At 41.2% G+C, this 18,477-nt stretch overlaps 1 protein-coding gene across 1 annotated transcript in view; it reads left to right on the plus strand.

Moving 5' to 3' along the window:
- LOC134568897 (gastrula zinc finger protein XlCGF71.1-like) overlaps positions 1-18,477 on the plus strand; it is a 37,375-nt gene that overhangs the window by 5,626 nt on the left and 13,272 nt on the right. Inside the window, exon 2 of the mRNA XM_063427600.1 lies at positions 1,530-1,652. The gene's annotated coding sequence lies outside the window, so the exon portion shown is untranslated. The remainder of the gene's footprint in view (positions 1-1,529; positions 1,653-18,477) is intronic.

Here is an 18,477-nt window from a genome sequence, read left to right on the forward strand (position 1 = left end):
GGAACGGGGGGGAGAGAGAGAAGGAGAGGGGAACGGGGGGGAGAGAGAGAGAGAGAGAGAAGGAGAGGGGAACGAGGGGGGAGAGAGAGAGAGAGAGAAGGAGAGGGGAACGAGGGGGGAGAGAGAGAGAGAGAGAAGGAGAGGGGAACGGGGGGAGAGAGAGAGAGAGAGAGAGGAGAGGGGAACGGGGGGAGAGAGAGAGAGAGAGAGAGGAGAGGGGAACGGGGGGGGGAGAGAGAGAGAGAGAGGAGAGGGGAACGGGGGGGGAGAGAGAGAGAGAGAGGAGAGGGGAACGGGGGGGGAGAGAGAGAGAGAGGAGAGGGGAACGGGGGGGGGGAGAGAGAGAGAGAGGAGAGGGGAACGGGGGGGAGAGAGAGAGAAGGAGAGGGGAACGGGGGGGAGAGAGAGAGAAGGAGAGGGGAACGGGGGGGAGAGAGAGAGAAGGAGAGGGGAAATTATGACCCTCTTACAAGGATCTTCTTTTATAGAATGTGTGACAAATAAGAAACTAACACAAGTGTATAATAAAATGTATTGTAAATATTAATTTAAGGATGCTGTTAGGTTTTAAAAGGATATACACATCACACATTATATCCATTACATAATCAAATAATAAAAGGGCAACACTTAAACATTTAAATGGAGGTCTTCCCCTTGTGCCTTCATCTTGGGTAATCTGGGACAGCCTCTCTCAGTTCACCATGGCACCTGCTTGCTACGCTGTCCTCTCCAAAAGAGACAAAGAGAGCGAGAGACCTCCTTGGCTGTTCCTTTTAAAGACTCATTCTTGCTTTAATAAACTACAAGTCCCAGAATCCCTTTTCCCTCCCAAAAGTAGTTTATCCCGCCCTCTTTTTCCAGAGAGTTCTGTCTTTACACAAGTCTTTTCCTTTGATCTCTTCCCTCCAGCTATACTATAACGTTCTGAAAGAAGTGACCAGTTAGGTTAGATTTCTGGGTGGGTTAGACAGGATGCCTTAGGAAAACACACACTTCCACTTCCTAGATGTTAATTACTCTGGTCTTCTGATAACATGCATGGAAAACAGGTTGGCAGCAGAATTGGTGGAGGGATTGTAAAATGCAACTGAAAGCTTTGATCCTTATCACACTGTTATCAAGTAGATGACCCCCAACTTGTGAAACCAGTCACATACACAGAAAGTTATACACAATATTGAAGTTTTGTATATCAATTTCTTACGAGAGGGGGCGAGATGTGGAGCGGGGGAGAACGAGAGAGAGAGGGGGCAAGATGAGGAGCGAGAAAAAAGGAGAGGGGGGCATCCTGGAGAATACTGGATTATTAATGGAATGCTGGTATTAATCTGAGAATTGTATTAATTAAGAAAGCATAACCAAATGATATGTTAGAGGGAGAGAGAAAATATACAGTTTGTTATATTGGAGGACACTGAGAGAACATATGTTGTAAAAGGTATACTTTATGTCCAGACAAATAATTCAGTTTTATTGTCTGTTTGTAGATTGATGATTTGTAATAGTGTAAATAATGTGTTATTTAGGAACAATTTGAGTTTAAGAAAGTGGACATTTACTTGCAAAGGAGTGTGCCTGTTGAAATCATAAAGCGAAGAAACTTTAATGGTATCTAGTCGTGGGGAATTACCAGGCTCTCGGCTATCTGGGTAAGAAAATCTTGCAAACCTTTATCCTTTACAGTAAATATTTCTCATCAGAAGACACATTTATATCTGGGACAAATGATTCAGCTCTTCAGATATGTTCCTAATCTCTTGTATTATATGTTTAAAGGATCACTATAGTGTCAGGAAAACAAACTTGTTTTCCTGACACTATATAACCCTTAGGTCCCCTGCATCCTCAAGACCCCCCTCCCGCTGGGCTGAAAGGGTTAAAATCCCATCAGCTACTTACTTTAACCCCTTAACACCGCAGCCAAATGTACAAGTTGTGAACGAAACAAAACGTAAACAAAACCTGGCATTTGCGCTATATGTCTGTCCAAACGTAATTCACCTCTTTCATATTAAATGCACCCCCCTTATTATATATCATTTTATTCAGGGGAAACAGGACTTTCATTTAATATCAAATATTTAGCTATGAAACATAATTTTATATGAAAAAAATGGGAGAAAATAAGATTTTTTTTTTTATTTTTTTCGTTCTACATGACATTTTAACTGTCAATGTCATAATACTGTTTGCTTTTACTGCAATAAAATACACATATTTGTATTCAGCAAAGTCTCACGTGTAAAAAAGTACCCCCTATGTACAGGTTTTATGGTGTTTTGGGAAGTTACAGGGTCAAATATAGCGTGTTACATTTGAAATTGAAATTCGCCAGATTGGTTACGTTGCCTTTGAGACTATAGTAGCCCAGGAATTAAATTTACACCCATAATGGCATACCATTTGCAATAGTAGACGACCCAAGGTATTGCAAATAAGCGATGTCCAGTCTTTTTTAGTAGCCATGTGGTCACAAACACTGGCCAAAGTTAGCGTTCGTATTTGTTTGTGTGTGAAAAATGCAAAAAACGCCAATTTTGGCCAGTGTTTGTGATTAAGTGGCTACTAAAAAAGACTGGACATACCCCATTTGCAATACCTTTGGTTGTCTACTATTGCAAATGGTATGCCATCATAGGGGTAATTTTCATTCTTGGGCTACCATAGGGTCATAAAGGCAACGTAAGCAATCTGGCGAATTTTAATGTGAAAAAAATTAAACACAAGCCTTATATTTGACGCTGTAATTTTTGAAAACACCATAAAACCTGTACATGAGGGGTACTGTTGTACTCAGGAGACTTCGCTGAACACAAATATTTGTGTTTCAAAACAGTAAAAAGTATTGCAGCAATAATATCGTCCCCGTAAGTGCTGTTTGTGCGTGAAAAATGCAAAAAACGTCACTTTTACTGGCGATATCATGGTTGTAATACATTTTACTGTTTTGAAACACTAATATTTGTGTTCAGCGAAGTCTCCCGAGTAAAACAGTACCCCCCATGTACAGGTTTTATGGTGTCTTGGAAAGTTATAGGGTTAAATATAGTGCTAGCAAATTAAATTCCCTATACTTTCGGCATGGGTGGTCAGGCAGGTCCCGCTAATTGTAATTAATTAGGATACCTAATTATGTAAAATTATTACATAAATATATGTGTAGAATTAATATATGTGTATATATATATATAAATGTGTATATATATATATTTTTTTTAATATTTTTATTTATATATAGGTGTATATATATAGTGATATATACGTATATATTTATGTATATAGATATATATATTATTTCGTTCTACGTGTATTTTGATATAAATATATATATATATTAATATCACAATACAGTTAGAACGAAATAAAACACATCTATATATTTTTGAATATTTTATTTTTAATTATTTTTTTTATTTCATTTTTTTACGTATTTACATATTTATTTTTTATATTATTTATAAATATATATATAACAATAATTATATATATATTTAATCAGTATCAGTCTACGTGTAATTTGATATTAATATATATAGAATTATATACATATTAATATTAAAATACACCTAGACGGTGTATGTGTGTGTATGTATATGTGTATATATATATATATATATATATATATATATATATATATATATATATATATATATATATATATATATATATATATATATATATATATATATATATATATATGATCTAAGTATAATTTTTTTTTTTTACACGTATTTAACATTTATTTTATTTGATTTCAGCCAGCAGGGGGACCAACTGTCATTACAGTTGGTCCCCCTGCTGGCAATGCCTGAGCCAGCTATACCGGCCATGTGATTGTGAGGTCCTCGCAAGGACCTCACTCTCACATGACCGGGAGGGACCGGAGGAGGAAGATGTGCCGCGGGGGGGCTCCCTGGGAGTCCCCCCAACCGCGATCGCCGGCGTGGGACCGGCGGCGACCGGGTAAGTTACTAAAAACCGGAGGGCGTACTATTACGCCCTGCGGCGTTTAGAGCCGCTTTTAAAAGGACGTAATAGTACGCCCTCTGGTCTTAAGGGGTTAATCCAGCGCCGGACTCCCTCGGCGCTGGTGCCCTCTCCTTCCACTTCGACGTCTGCTCCCGAGTGGAGCGGAATGCACATGCACGGCCAGAGACGTGCGCACATTTAAAACGGCCATTGGAAAGCATTTCTCAATGCTTTCCTATGTACGTTCTGCACTGCTATGTTTACATCTGAAGGGTTAAAACCTGGGGGACCTGGCGCCCAGTGCAAATAGTAGGGATATCTGAGCTTCAGAGTTTCATGGGTTTACTGAAACGAAAAATGTATAGCTAGTGCTGATAATAAAAAGAGAAGCCCCGATCGTTGTAACGATGGTTTGTAATATCTACTCGATAGAGTCTTGCGGTTAATACATGCCGATACCTGTCAGGAGTAACGAACTGTGCCTTCAAGTACACCTAAAATAAAAACTGAGCTATAGATAATAATATTCCCTATAACTGCACTGACTGAACTCTTTCCTATCTGCTCCTCAAAATCTTGCCTACCTTCTGACACCAAATAAGCAGGTATGTGTAGAGTATCTAAGGCAAGTGTAAAAACAGAGTAAAAGTAGGTGAGGGGTAGATTTTAGTTAAGGTGAAAAAGAGCAGTGGAGCCCCGACCCGCGTTTCGCCGGTTAGGCGGCTCTTCAAAGGGTAACCTATCCCGGGATTAATTAAGTTTAAATAACGCGCCTTTTGCGATGATAGGTCCATCATGTCATAGTGGGTGAGGCCCTATACAGTTCATGATAAAATCGTCAAAATGGCTATATCTAAATGAAAATAATACCGTACAATTTATAGAATATAGTCCCTATATGTTTATTAGCATATGAGGCATTGATGATAATCAAAATATAACCATAATTATTGAGACTATTTTTGTAATAGAAAATAAGTTATAATTGTATGTGTGTAAGACATTGGTGAAAGTATGGCAAAAATAGTCAAAAAATAAATATATATATATATATATATATATATATATATATATATATATATATATATATATATATATATATATATATAGCTAAACAATGTCCCTGATTGGTGAAATGTATTGATTTAGGTGAAGTAAAATATTAGGACAGTTATAGTCCATACTATATTATTGTAAAATTTAATGTAATTTTTTACTTCTTCTTGCCAGTAATTCTTGTGGTTGAATGTAAATGGAGTGAAAATAATATAATAATGTAAAATAAAATATTAGGCATAATGAGATTTCATTAGAATAGTTGCTAATTGAGTAATACAATTCTGAATGCTACAAGAGGAATGGTATATAGAGTCTAAGTTAATACTGTATAGGGGTGTAAATCAAAGCACACGGAACAGAAATCAGGAATTGTAGAGAGGGTATACACAAAGAAGATAAATACAATTATTATTTTTATTATTAGTATGGTATGTAAATGCATCCAAATAGTTAGTTAATATAATAATATCTAGTTAGAATAATTTGCCTATATTCTTAATTGTGGATAAATGGTGTGTAGTTAGTCTTCATTTAATCTACGAGGGGTTAACATCTGAAATGCATAAATCCAACTTGATTCTTTTTGTAGTAGACATTTGTTAAACTGTCCTTTTCTGGGATTTGGAATGAGTCTTTCTATGGCTTGGAAGCGAAGGTGATCCACTTCTCTCTGATGAGATTTCTGGATATGTCTGATATATACTTATGACTACTTTTTTGGAAAATTCAGTCCTAAAGATAGTGATTATATACACTAGCAGCCTCCAATAGCTAATTTTTCTGTCAGTTTTCTAAATACTTTCATTAGTCCCTGGTCTTATCTTATAGTTAGGGTAGCCTTATGCCTATCCCACGCATGCTTAAACTCCTTTACTGTGCTAACCTCTACCACTTCAGCTGGAAGGCTATTCCATTCATCCACTATCGTCTCAGTAAAGTAATATTTCCTGATATTATTTGTAAACGTTTGCCCCTTCTGTAGGATGAATTTTCCTGATACCTTTGGTTATGTCAGTTATTGAAAGTTTTTTTTAGTTTGGGAACCTTGCTTAGACCTGGACAGTGGAAGGGTTATTCACTAAACTTTTTTTTTTTTTTTTTTTTTTTTTTCAAATTAAATCCAAATAGGAAAACCTGAGGCTAAAAAAGTCTGGAAAATGTATTTTACTTTTCAGTGATGACAACTGGCTCTTTTAGAGTTTAGTCCTCTCTTCTTCCCCATAGTGTGCATGTGTGTGTCGTCTCTAATGTGTATGCTGGCTGTTAGGGATTGACCAATATTGATTTTTTTAAAGCCGATACTGATAATCTGTGAACTTCCAGGCCGATAGCCGATAACTTACCGATATTCTTTACATTTACCATTAAAAAAACTCTTTCTACACAAATCTACTGTTAACTGAACATGTTTGTTTATTTTTTTTTTTTTTTTTTTTTTATTAAGGCTAATGCACAAAATATACATGCCAGTCAGGATTTTTTGTATTCAAGAATATGTGTGTGTAGTGGATGCAGTGAGAGTATTTTATTAGTGGATGCAGTGTATGTTTGTGTAGTGTGTGTATAGTGAATGCAGTGTGTTTGTGTAGTGTGTATTTTTTTCTTTTCAATTTGAGAATTTTTATTTTGTCACATAAAGTAGGGGGTACAAAAGAGAAAAGGGTATGGGAGTACAGGATTGACATTGCTAGCACAGTGTATCCATGCATTAAGTACATATTTTGTTCACTTAGAGCAGGCAAAACAGAAGCTGCAGCGTAGGCATCAAGCAAACTGAGAGTTGGGTCTAGTTGCTAGCCTGTTACGGTTACTCCCAGGCTAGCTGGAAGCTGGACCGCTTGGAAAGTCTGGATCCCAGTTTAGGGAGAGAGAGAAGCCGCTTGGTCTCAATATCCAGAAGGATCCTGTAAGTGTAGAACAATCCCACTAGCTATTTTACAGCTAGGATACTCTTTCCCCACAAAACGAGTCAAGGCTGCGATTTGAAGGTCAAACAAGAACTGATTTTAATGGCACACAGGGATCGGTATTTATGCAAACTCTCAGGTCTAGGGACAGCCCCCTCTGGACCTGATGGGATACAGGGATAACACAAAGCATCAACCAATGATAATACAATATATCATTTGAATTTGATACCGCCCAGCTTGGAGATAATGAATCCAACGGTTACAGTAATACAATTATCTCCAAACTCCCAAAACCCACGTTTATTTTCCACACAGAAAACACATTAAAATACATAACTTTAACAGTTTCATAGATATTTCGGTATTTTCACCACTCATTTTATAGCTCTGGTCCGTGTGCACTAATCCACCGAATAGCGACTCAAACCCACAAACCCGTAACTGTATTCCGTCGAAAAGAAAGTCTGTTCGTGTATTTGGGTTGCAGGCTGAAAATGGCGGCCATGTTATTAGGTGCAACAATAGGCAGCGGGACCTCAGCGTCAACTCGTGGAACTAATAACGGCCAGAGTTGTGCCCGACTCCCCGCTCTCTGCCTGGATGTGATCGCTGTTCGGTATCCGAAGTTAGCCCTCCGTGAAGGGGCAAACCGCAACTCCCTGGGTGATCAATTGATGGCACATGCTCTCAGCCAGGTGATCGACCGTTTGGTAGTTGGAGAGGTGACCGGGGTCACATGCCAGGAGCTGGGTGGCACATGCCAGGAGCTGGGTGGTTGGTTGTTCGTTTGACGAACCGGGGTATATATAGTCCATTCGAGGAAAAGATGCAGCATTCAAGTACCGAAGCCAAAGAATCATAAAATAGTCAATATAATCCAGGTTAAGTAACAGTTTTGTAACAGTGCTCCCTCTTTGTGGAACACTCTGGCAGACACCGTCTGACCCCTTTTCGGGGCAGACTAAGGCTGTCCAGACTGCTGGATATGCTGGGCTGAGGTCGGTTTGTCTGGACAACCGGTCGCCGTTGCCATTCTGTTTCCCAGGTCTGTAGGTAATGGTAAAGTTAAAAGGTTGTAACGATAAACTCCACCGTAACAGTCTGCCATTATCCCCAGAGACCCAGCTTAGCCACACCAACGGGTTATGGTCTGTAACCAGAGTGAACTCTTGTCCATACAAATAGGGAGTCAATTTCTTTAGTTCTCACACCAGAGCCAAACACTCCTTTTCTACCTCTGCATTGCTGACTTCGCGTGGAAGGAGCTTGCGACTGATGTAGGCAACTGGGTGCTCCCCTCCGTCTTCTCCTACTTGGCTGAGGACAGCGTCCAGCCCGAACATGGAAGCGTCTGTATGGACGATAAAACGTTTGTTAAGGGCTGGGGCTGCCAAGACAGGAGCGTTTCTAAGAGCTTTTTTAAGAGCCGGAAAAGCTGTTTCACAGTGGGGAGACCACAGGACCTGTCGAGGTTAAGTGTTTCTTGGTCAGGTCAATCAAGGGTTTGGCAAGTGTGCTGTAGTCGGGCACGAACCGTCTGTAGTACCCTGCAGTGCCCAGGAAGGCTAGGACCTGAGTCTTAGTGGTGAGGGTAGGCCAATTGGCAACGGCTTCTATCTTAGCCGTCTCTGGTCGCTGTTCCCACACCCCACCCGGTGACCCAGGTACTGTACCTCGGCCATCCCAAAGTGGCATTTTTCTGGCTTCAGAGTCAGGCCAGCGGCCCAAATCTGATCCAGAACCATTCCTACATGAGCTAAGTGGTCCTCCCAGGACTCACTATGGATCGCTATGTCGTCCAGATATGCGCAAGCAAAACTCTGGAAGCCATCCAGGAGCCTATCTACCAAGCGCTGGAATGTAGCTGGGGCATTCTTCATCCCGAACGGCATTACCTTAAAATGGTATAAGCCAAACGGGGTGACGAATGCCGACTTGGGGATAGCCTCCTGGGCCAGGGGAATCTGCCAGTAACCCTTGCAGAGGTCGATGGTGTTCAGATAATTTCCCCTGGCTATACGATCAAGTAGCTCGTCTACCCTGGGCATTGGGTAAGCGTCCGTCACTGTCTTTTCATTGAGCCTCCGATAGTCTACGCAAAACCGGGTTGTCCCATCTTTCTTGGGCACCAGGACCACTGGGGAAGCCCAGGGACTATCGGAGGGCTCAATTACCCTGAGTTGGAGCATCTAATCGATCTCCTTCTTCATTCCTGTCCTAACTGCCTCGGGAATTCGGTAAGGAGCCCGGCGTAAGGGAGCTTGTCCCGGGGTATCTACCTGGTGGGTGGTTAAGGTTAGTGTACCCTGGCTTCTGGGAAAAAAGTGGGGCTTTTGGACTGCAGGAGCTGGTTAAACTGCTCCCTTACAGTGGGGCTAAGTCGGTCCCCTATCTTGACCTGAGCTACTATGTCTGCGTGGGGACTCTTTTCTAACAGATCTGGGATGGGTAGACTGTCGGGGTCTCCTGAGAGGGACAGCATACAGCTGTCACGTTCTCTGGTCGCTCAAGATATTCCTTGAGCATGTTTACATGGAACGTCTTTCTAAGATTGCTGTCATGGCAGCTAGCTATTACGTAAGTGGTGTCTCCCCCTTTTCACTATCTGGTAGGGGCCCTGCCAGGACGCTTGCAGTTTGGCGGTCTTAACTGGCTTATGTACTAACACTTTCTGCCCTATGGTGAAGATTCTCTTTCATGCCTCCCGATCGTACCATACCTTCTGACTTCTCTGGGCCGACTGGAGGTTAGCCTGCACCGATTTGGCTAATTGCTCCATTCGGTCCCTGAGTTCCAGCACGTACGGCACAATGGGGACACCGTCAGTCTCCATCTCTCACCTCCCAGTGCTCTCAGATCAGGTTTAGGGGTCCCCGCACCTTTCGTCCGTAGAGCAACTCGAAGGGAGAGAACCCTGTTGTTTCCTGGGGCACTTCCCGATAAGCAAATAGGAGGTGCGGCAGAAAGCGTTCCCAGTCTCTGTATTCTTGAGTAAATGTTTTGAGCAGTTGTTTGAGGGTCCCATTGAACCTTTCACAAAGCCCGTTCGTCTGGGGTGGTATGGAGAGCTCTGGAGGGACTTAATCTTGCAGACCTGCCAGAGCTGCTGAGTCAATTCGGCAGTAAATTGGGTGCCTCGGTCGGATAGGATTTCTTTCGGAAATCCTACCCGAGAGAACACCTGAACCAGCGCATTCGCTACCGTATCCGCTTCGATGTTGGATAGGGCGATGGCTTCCGGGTACCTGGTAGCGTAGTCCACTACGGTAAGAATGTAGCGCTTACCGGAGGGACTAGGGGTAGCCAGAGGTCCTACTAAGTCAATGGCAACCCTGCTGAAGGGTTCCTCTACAATGGGCATATTTACTAAGTGAGCTTTAGGGTGATCGCCTCTCCTCCCTACTCGCTGACACACATCGCAGGTATTACAATGAGTTCTGACATCAGCGTGTACCCCTGGCCAAAAGAACGTGTGGGTGATGCAGTGTTACGGCTAGGTGACCTGCCAATGGGATGTCGTGTCCTATCTTGAGTATTTCTCAACGGTATTTGTGGGGCACTACCAGCTGTCGCCTATGCTGCCCCCTTTTCTCTGTCAAGCGATATAGCTTTCCTTTTTCCCATAAAAAGGTTTCGTTATCTAACCCGCCCCCTCCGGTACTTTTGTAATGTCGGGTCAGTCTTAGACTCTGTCTCGAAAGCATCTGGGGTGTCCCAGGGTATGGGACCTAAAGGGTCAGTCCAGGTCGGGGTAGGTCTTGAGTACCGTACGGGCACCGGAGCTCAGAATTCGGTACGTGGCGATGTACGGTAAATATCCTTGTGTTCGACCCGTGCCGGAGTTCGGTAGTTGGATAGGTGACCTGGGTTAAGTGGCGGCACACACCAGGAGCCGGGTGGTCGGTTGTTCGTTTGACGAACCGGGGTATATATAGTCCATTCGAGGAAAAGATGCAGCATTCAAGTACCGAAGCCAAAGTATCATAAAATAGTCAATATAATCCAGGTATAATAACAGTTTTGTAACACCTGTCAAGGAAGGACTTGGACTCTATTACGAGCCCCCGAGTCTGTGGTGCAAATATGCGGGCCCACAACTCTGCCTGGGGCTGGGAGGAAACCACACATTGCCCTTGCCTTGAAATGCCTCAGGACTGCCCTGACCCATTTCCTAGCCTTGGCATTGGGCTAAGCATGATAACTCGGGTCCAGGACTGACAACACGTGGCTGACGAAGAATACTTCCTACCAACTTGTGCCTGCACTTATGCTGACATAACTAATTGATGCATAGCTCCTCCTTGCTTACTTAGTAAGAGCACAGCTGAGATTTAATAGTCAAAGCTCAGATATGTTTATAACCTAGTGCGGTTACCGTGTTTATTAGAGCTCACCCAGCACAGTTCTCTATGGCTCCCTCATGAGAGGGACACAGTGGTCATACTATCTTGTTTTATCTAGAGAGGGGCACGGCATACACTCTCTCTCGTTTAAGCACAGCAATAACACTACTACTTCGCTTAGCCAGACACCTAATGCACAATGTAGCCTGCAAAGCTCTGAATCCGCATATAATAGCCTCTCATGCATATATACCATGTTTTCATTGTTAGCTGTGCACACATGCATGCTGTTCTCTCTTGGTTAATAGAATGGCCTACATGTGGAGTGGGGTAGACTTAAGAGAGAGCCCTCCTGTTTATCACCAGCCACTCCTGTTATTGCAGGGACACATTGCTTCTCCATACAGCTTCTATTTCCCTGACTTTTCTTTTTCTTTTTAGTTTAACTACCTGTCTGGTGAAATGAACCCCAGTGTCTCTCAAGCTTACTTGCTATCGCTGGCAGATTTTCCAGTTGCTTAGTGTAACTTAACACAAAACTTGCACATCATATAACTTAGTTCTTGAATACTATATCTCAGTAACATAAGCATGTTTCACAACCTACTAGAACAGGGTTTGACAAATCCCGGTCGCCATGGCGACTAAGAATTTTTTTTATGGCGCCAGGGATTTGTCAGCCTGTCCCCTAATCCTTCTGTCTCTATCTCTGGGCACCGGGAGGAAGTGAATGGAACTACTTCCTCTCGGTGCTGAGACTGCGTAGGAGAAGTACAAGTTGACAGGGAAACAGGTTGAGATGTCTCTGGTCGCAGAGCCGACCGCCCATTTTGCAGAGCCGCGTGCACTCCCCACCTATTTGGCAGAGCCGCACGCCCATTCCCCTGCACTGGTTCCTCACTGGGAGGAAGTAGTTAAGTTCCTGTCACTTCCTCCTGGCACACTGAGATAACAGAGACAGGAAAGTGGGAGTCTGGATCAGCAGCAGCCCACTCCTATCAGCCGCATTCAGCCCCACTGCAACCTGCTCCCAGTCTCACTGGACCCAAGGAAAGCCTTTTCTGCGCCCACAAGGTAGGTAGGAGGAGGGTGGTAATATATGTATATATCTTTTTTTTTCCTGTATGTGTATTTGTCTGTGTCTATGCATCTGTGTGTGTGTGTGTGTGTGTGTGTGTGTGTGTGTATAAAAAAAAATACTTTGAGTGTGTGAGAGTGTGTGTCATTCTGTATGTTTGTGTATATGTGTGTCTGTGTGTGTATCCATCTGACAGTGCATGTACATGTTTCGGTCACATGGTAATGGTGTTTTTACTTACCTTTTTTTCCAAATTACATGCCCGTCTCGTTACAGCTTGCACGCCTCCATAGCTGAGATAATTTTGATGATCTCGGCCAATCTCCTCATAGAGATGCTTTAAATCGGTGCATCTCTATGCAGAGCGTGCAGAAACTTTAGTTAGGAGTTTTTTTCAACCACAAATATACAATTCTTAAAGGAACAGGCTATAGACACCAGAGCCATTACATTAAGCTACAGTGGTTCTGGTGACTATAGTGTTCCTTTAAGAATTTTATTTTTGTTGTTGGGGGGAAAAAAACTAGCTTCCAACTTTTTTTAGCTTGCTCCTATATCAAAAGCAAATTTGTCAAGAACTGTACTAGAATACTTATATTACCATGTCTATGACTTTGCATAGCTTAGTATCTCTCTCAATAGTAAATCTAGACATGTTATGCTTAGCCTGTACTCTACTCTACATTGAAAAATTGTGCCGTATACTCCAATGCCTCGTAACTCTAATGCTTTGTCGTTCACTGTCTTGCAAATGCTGCTAGGCATTGTAAAATTTTCTGTTAATCGTATGCACACAAAAATAAAGCATAATAAAAAAAAATGTATTACAGTGAAAGCAACAAAAAAAGTGCTGTTGCATGCTTGCATTAAAAGTATCAGGTGAGGAGTCATGATTATCTCCGGAACTGGTTCTGTTCTCTTGCATTAATGCTTTTAGTACAACGTTTATGGTGCTTTCAAACTTTGTAAATATAATAGTCTGTTCTCTTAAACTGTAATATATATATATTTTTTTAAATCTGTTTAATTCTCTGGATCGCTGATAACTTGATCACAGGTGTCTTGGAACAGTCTAAAGTAATTAAAGAAAACTTAACTCTTTGCCTGAACGTAACAGCAGTGCGTGAAGAGGCAGGGATATGTCCGTGGCACTGATAGGCTTTGTTGCAGGCTGCAGCACACCAAGGGCAGTGGGGGGGGGGGTCCAGAGAGGCAAAATCTCAAGCCACAGCTCGGAAGTGACAAAGAATGTAATACAAAGTCCTGGTGTGCAGCCCAAATACTTTCCAACACACTCTGGACACCTGTGTGATAACCTCTCTATTCACACAAAATAGAAACTATACATACATGCAATCTAGGTCGGAGTGCAGTTTGTTCTTGGGTAGATTATATTAATGTATACTGTAAAAGACAAAGGACATAGCCAAATCCTAGTGCAATATTGTCTAATATAAATATATGGACAAGTAAAACAAAATTTGGTCTTGTATTTACAAGGATAGAGCCCATATTGTCAGGCTCAATATACACAATATACAGGCAGGTGGGAGTATTAGTAAGGATCCCACTCCCTTTCTGTGTATCTGTGGGATTTCCGTCTTCTGGTCAACCTAATAAATCCACTGAGCATGAATGGCGGTGTAAAGAAATACTTTATTGATGATAAAATAAAATATATATAAAAAAAAGTCCGGAATGTAACTTGCAAGATGCGCTTCGCCTCTTTCATAGGCTTCCTCAGTTGCTTGTGGTCTTCACTAATGGTCGGTCTCTTATACCACTTTTGTAACGAACTGTTGAAATCACCTGGTTTCTCCTTGTCCAATTTCCGTCTTTACCGTATAACGTCACTCCTCATGGCGTCTCTTAATGTTGTGCTTCCGGTAAGTCTGTGTTTGGAACGCATCTTTGCGTTGCATACGGATGGTGTCTTTTAGATAGTAGGGATTTTTTACTAATGGTTGTAACATGTCTATATATTCTGATACTCTAGCTGATATTGAGTTGATTCCTGATATAATGGGTCTACCTGGGGGCTTGGTTATATCTTTATGTACTTTAGGTAGATGCTAAAAAAAAAATAAACGGGTATCCGTGGATTGGTCATAAATAAGTATTTGGCTTCTTTCTCATTTAGAATTTTTAATTCCTTCCCTTTTTTTCCTATGTATAATCAAAACTTTTCCTTTAGGCTTTCTGTGGGGTTGGATGGTAATGTTTTTTATGTCTGTTGATCTGAAAGAAGTCTCTCTGCCTCTTATATATATTTTTCTCTGTTTAAAGAGGACAGTTCCTCCCCATTTATCTGCTGGCTTAATTATTATGTTCTTATTTTTTTATTTTTCTCATACGGTCTAAAGACTTCTTTTCCTTTTTCTATTGATTCTTTTGGTATTCGTTCACCTTTTTTTTTTTTCTACTTTCATAACATGATCTCGAATGTTTTAATTTTGATCCGATATCATGTGTTTCAGAAAGAAAGTTGATATCTCTTTTAATAATGTATGTGTATATGTGTCACTGCACACTCGCGGTGTTGGCTCCTCTTTTTCATAAAATAATGTTTTCCGGCATAAGCGCCTAATAAACTGGTTTACATCCACAAAAAAGTTGAAAACTTGAGATCCTTCCTTATTTTTTTTTTCTTCCACAGTAAAAGATTGATTTGTTAAAATAAAAATGCCATCTATATTTGTCTCGTGTTCCTCTTCTCTCTGTACCTTTGCGTCATTCACGCTCAGTGGATTTATTAGGTGGACCAGAAGACTGAAATCCCACAAATACACAGAAAGGGAGTGGGATCCCTACTAATAATCCCACCCTCCTGTATATTGAGCCTGACAATATAGGCTTTATCCTTGTGAGTACAAGACCAAAGATCGTTTGACTTGTCCATATATTTATATTAGACAATATTGCACTAGGATTTGGCTATGTCCTTTTTCTTTTACAGTATACATTACAATCATCTGCCCAAGAACCAACTGCACTCTGCCTATTTTGCATGTATGTACAGCTCGGAAGTGGCAAGTTCAAACGTAGCCAGCCAAAACAAATACGGAGGAGTTATGTGAAGCCAGAAACTCAGGCACCAGCAAGTGAATCACGTGAAGATAGATAAGACCTCTACAAAAGTTCCAAGTGCAATACAGCTTAAAACCAAACTGTTAACATAAAAAAAATATTGACTAAATTGACTAAACCCTTGATCTTAGTGAGCAAAACAAGGGAAAAGATGGACCATAAAGCATTATAAATGCGGAAGTTATCAAGCCCCTGAAAAGTCACAGAAGCAATACAACTTGAAAAAATACTGGCACTCCTAGGTTTTAGTAAAATATAGAATCTTCTTTATTCTTTCAGATCCAAATGGTCAACGTTTCAGCTCTTAAGCAGAGCTTTCATCAGGATATCATGTCCTAAGGAAAGTTCTGCTTAAGAGCAGAAACGTTGACCGTTTGGAATCTTCTTTATTCTTTACAGATCCAATCTTCTACTAAAACCTTGGTGTGCCAGTCTTTTTTCATTACTTATATTATGTGACCAGAGCACCAGGTATTTATCATGTGAAGTTGGAGTGCAGGTACCTTGGATATACAGGTGATACTAGAAAAATTAGAATATCGTGCAAAAGTTCATTTATTTCAGTAATGCAACGTAAAAGGGGAAACTAATATATGTGATAGACGCATTACATGCAAAGCAAGATAGTTCAAGCCGTGGTTTGTCATAAGTGCGATGATTATGGTTTACAGCTCATGAAAACCCCAAATCCACAATCTCAGTAAATTAGAATATTACATGCAATCAATAAAACAAGGAGTGTACATAGAACAATATCGGACCTCGGAAAAGTATAAGCATGCATATGGACTCAGTACTTGGTTTAGGCCCTTTTTGCAGCAATTACTGCCTCATTGCAGTGTAGCATGGAAACCATCAGCCTGTGGCACTGCTGAGGTGTTATGGAAGACCAGGATGCTTCAATAGCGGCCTTCAGCTCTTCTGCATTGTTCGGTCTCATGTCTCTCATCTTTCTCTTGGCAATGCCCCATAGATTCTCTATGGGGTTCAGGTCAAGCGAGTTTGCTGGCCAATCAAGCACAGTAATCCCACGGTCATTGAACCAGGCTTTGGTGCTTTTGGCAGTGTGGGCAGGTGCCAAGTCCTGCTGGAACATGATGTCAGCATCCCCATAGAGCTATTCTGTGGAAGAAAATATGAAGTGCTCCATAATCTCCTGGTAGACGGCTGTGTTGACCCTGGATGACATGGCTCCCCAAATCAACACAGACTATGGAAACTTCACACTGGACTTCAAGCATCTTGCAGTGTGTGCCTCTCCATTCTTCCTCCAGACTCTGGGTCCTTGGTCTCCAAATGAGATGCAAAAGTTGCTCTCATCAGTAAAGAGGACTTTGGACCACTGAGCAACAGACCAGGTCTGTTTTTTCTTTAGCCCAGGTAAGACGCTTCTGATGTTGTTTGCTGTTCAGGAGCGGCTTGACAAGAGGAATATGACAGCTGAAGCCCATGTCCAGGATCAGTCTGTGTGGTGGCTCTTGATGCACTGACTCCGTCCTCAGTCCACTCCTTGTGAAAGTCCCCAACACTTTTGAATGGCCTTTTCCTGACAATCCTCTCCAGGCTGCGGTCATCCCTGCTGCTTGTGCACCTTTTTCACACACTTTTCCCTTCCACATAACTTTCTAATAATGTGCTTTGATACAGCACTTTGGGAACATCCAACTTCCTTCGCAATTACCTTTTTGAGGCTTTCCCTCCTTATGGAGGGTGTCAATTATGGCTTTCTGCACAACTGTCAGGTCAGCAGACTTCCCCATGATTGTGATTCCTACTGAACCAGACTGAGAGACCATTTAAAGGCTCCATACTGTTCAATACAAACTCTTCCTTGGCGTCCATGTGTCTGGGAGATAATTGAGTGTACTCTGCTTAAACTAATTATCTCCCAGGCACAGAGGTACAATGTTCAAAACACCCCATAACCTATATAATATAAAAAAAGACCAACACAAGCCCTATATCCCCACATAGCCTGGATCTGAGCACTCAAAGTGTTCAAATAGTGCTCAGATCCCAAGAACACCGCTGAATCACCACCAGGGTAAAGTTTTGACTGACCGCATACGTGACGCCTGCCCAAAATCGTTCCAGGAGGAAAGTAGTGGCAGTCTGCTGTTAGGGGGTATGGATTCACTTGAAAGATGAAAGCCAGAGATTAGCATAGGATATGTTTTCTTATAGCTATAACCTCTTAGTTTCCCTCCAGCACCACCTCCACCAGATACACGATACTTGAGAGGTATAAATGTTTGTGTTTAGTGTTTTCTGTTGATTAGATTCTGTAATACCTGGAATATGAAAAGACTAACTATTGGACTTTTTTGATTTTGCCTATATAGTGATATTTGTATAGATATTGTTTTATACTTTTAAATTTTTTTAAAAGTGATAGTTTAATAAATATATTTTTACCAAGACACTATTTGGCAAAATTTCTTCCTGCTACAAGAAAGAAGGATTGTGGTCCTTAACCACATATGCTGTCCCATTGAGCCTAGATTGAAGGCTCTGGGTTTGTGAGTACCCCTCCTTATACTTTATACATTTTAAGATATTATTATCAAAGGTACTGCACTATATATGCTCTATATCTTAGATTGAAAAAGGAAGAACAAAGGTTCCCAAGAAGGGAGAGGGTCGCGTTTACGGACCCTACAGGCGCCAGAACTGAGCTAAAATCTTTTGGCTCTAGAAAGTGTGAGTGGGATAGATTTTATGTATATATTTTACTGTGTAAATTACAGTTTTATACTATGAGATACTTTTTGTGTTTATACTTTTAAGGAATCTTATATCAAGGTTAAGGTTGCAAGAAAGAAGTTTAATTCAGGTATATTCACTTATCTCCAATATTATTTCCGTTTCCTATATTTTATTCAATATATAGCGCTTCACCATCACCCCACATTTTTATCAGATTCTGTAATACAGCCCATCATAATTTTTTTTTTTTTTTTTAATTCTTTATTTTTGTTGTGCAGGAATTAAACAGACAAGTTTTCAGTGCCACGACAGTAAATACAGA

The sequence above is a fragment of the Pelobates fuscus genome, chromosome 7, assembly GCF_036172605.1.
Source record: "Pelobates fuscus isolate aPelFus1 chromosome 7, aPelFus1.pri, whole genome shotgun sequence".
NCBI classification, from domain to species: domain Eukaryota; kingdom Metazoa; phylum Chordata; class Amphibia; order Anura; family Pelobatidae; genus Pelobates; species Pelobates fuscus.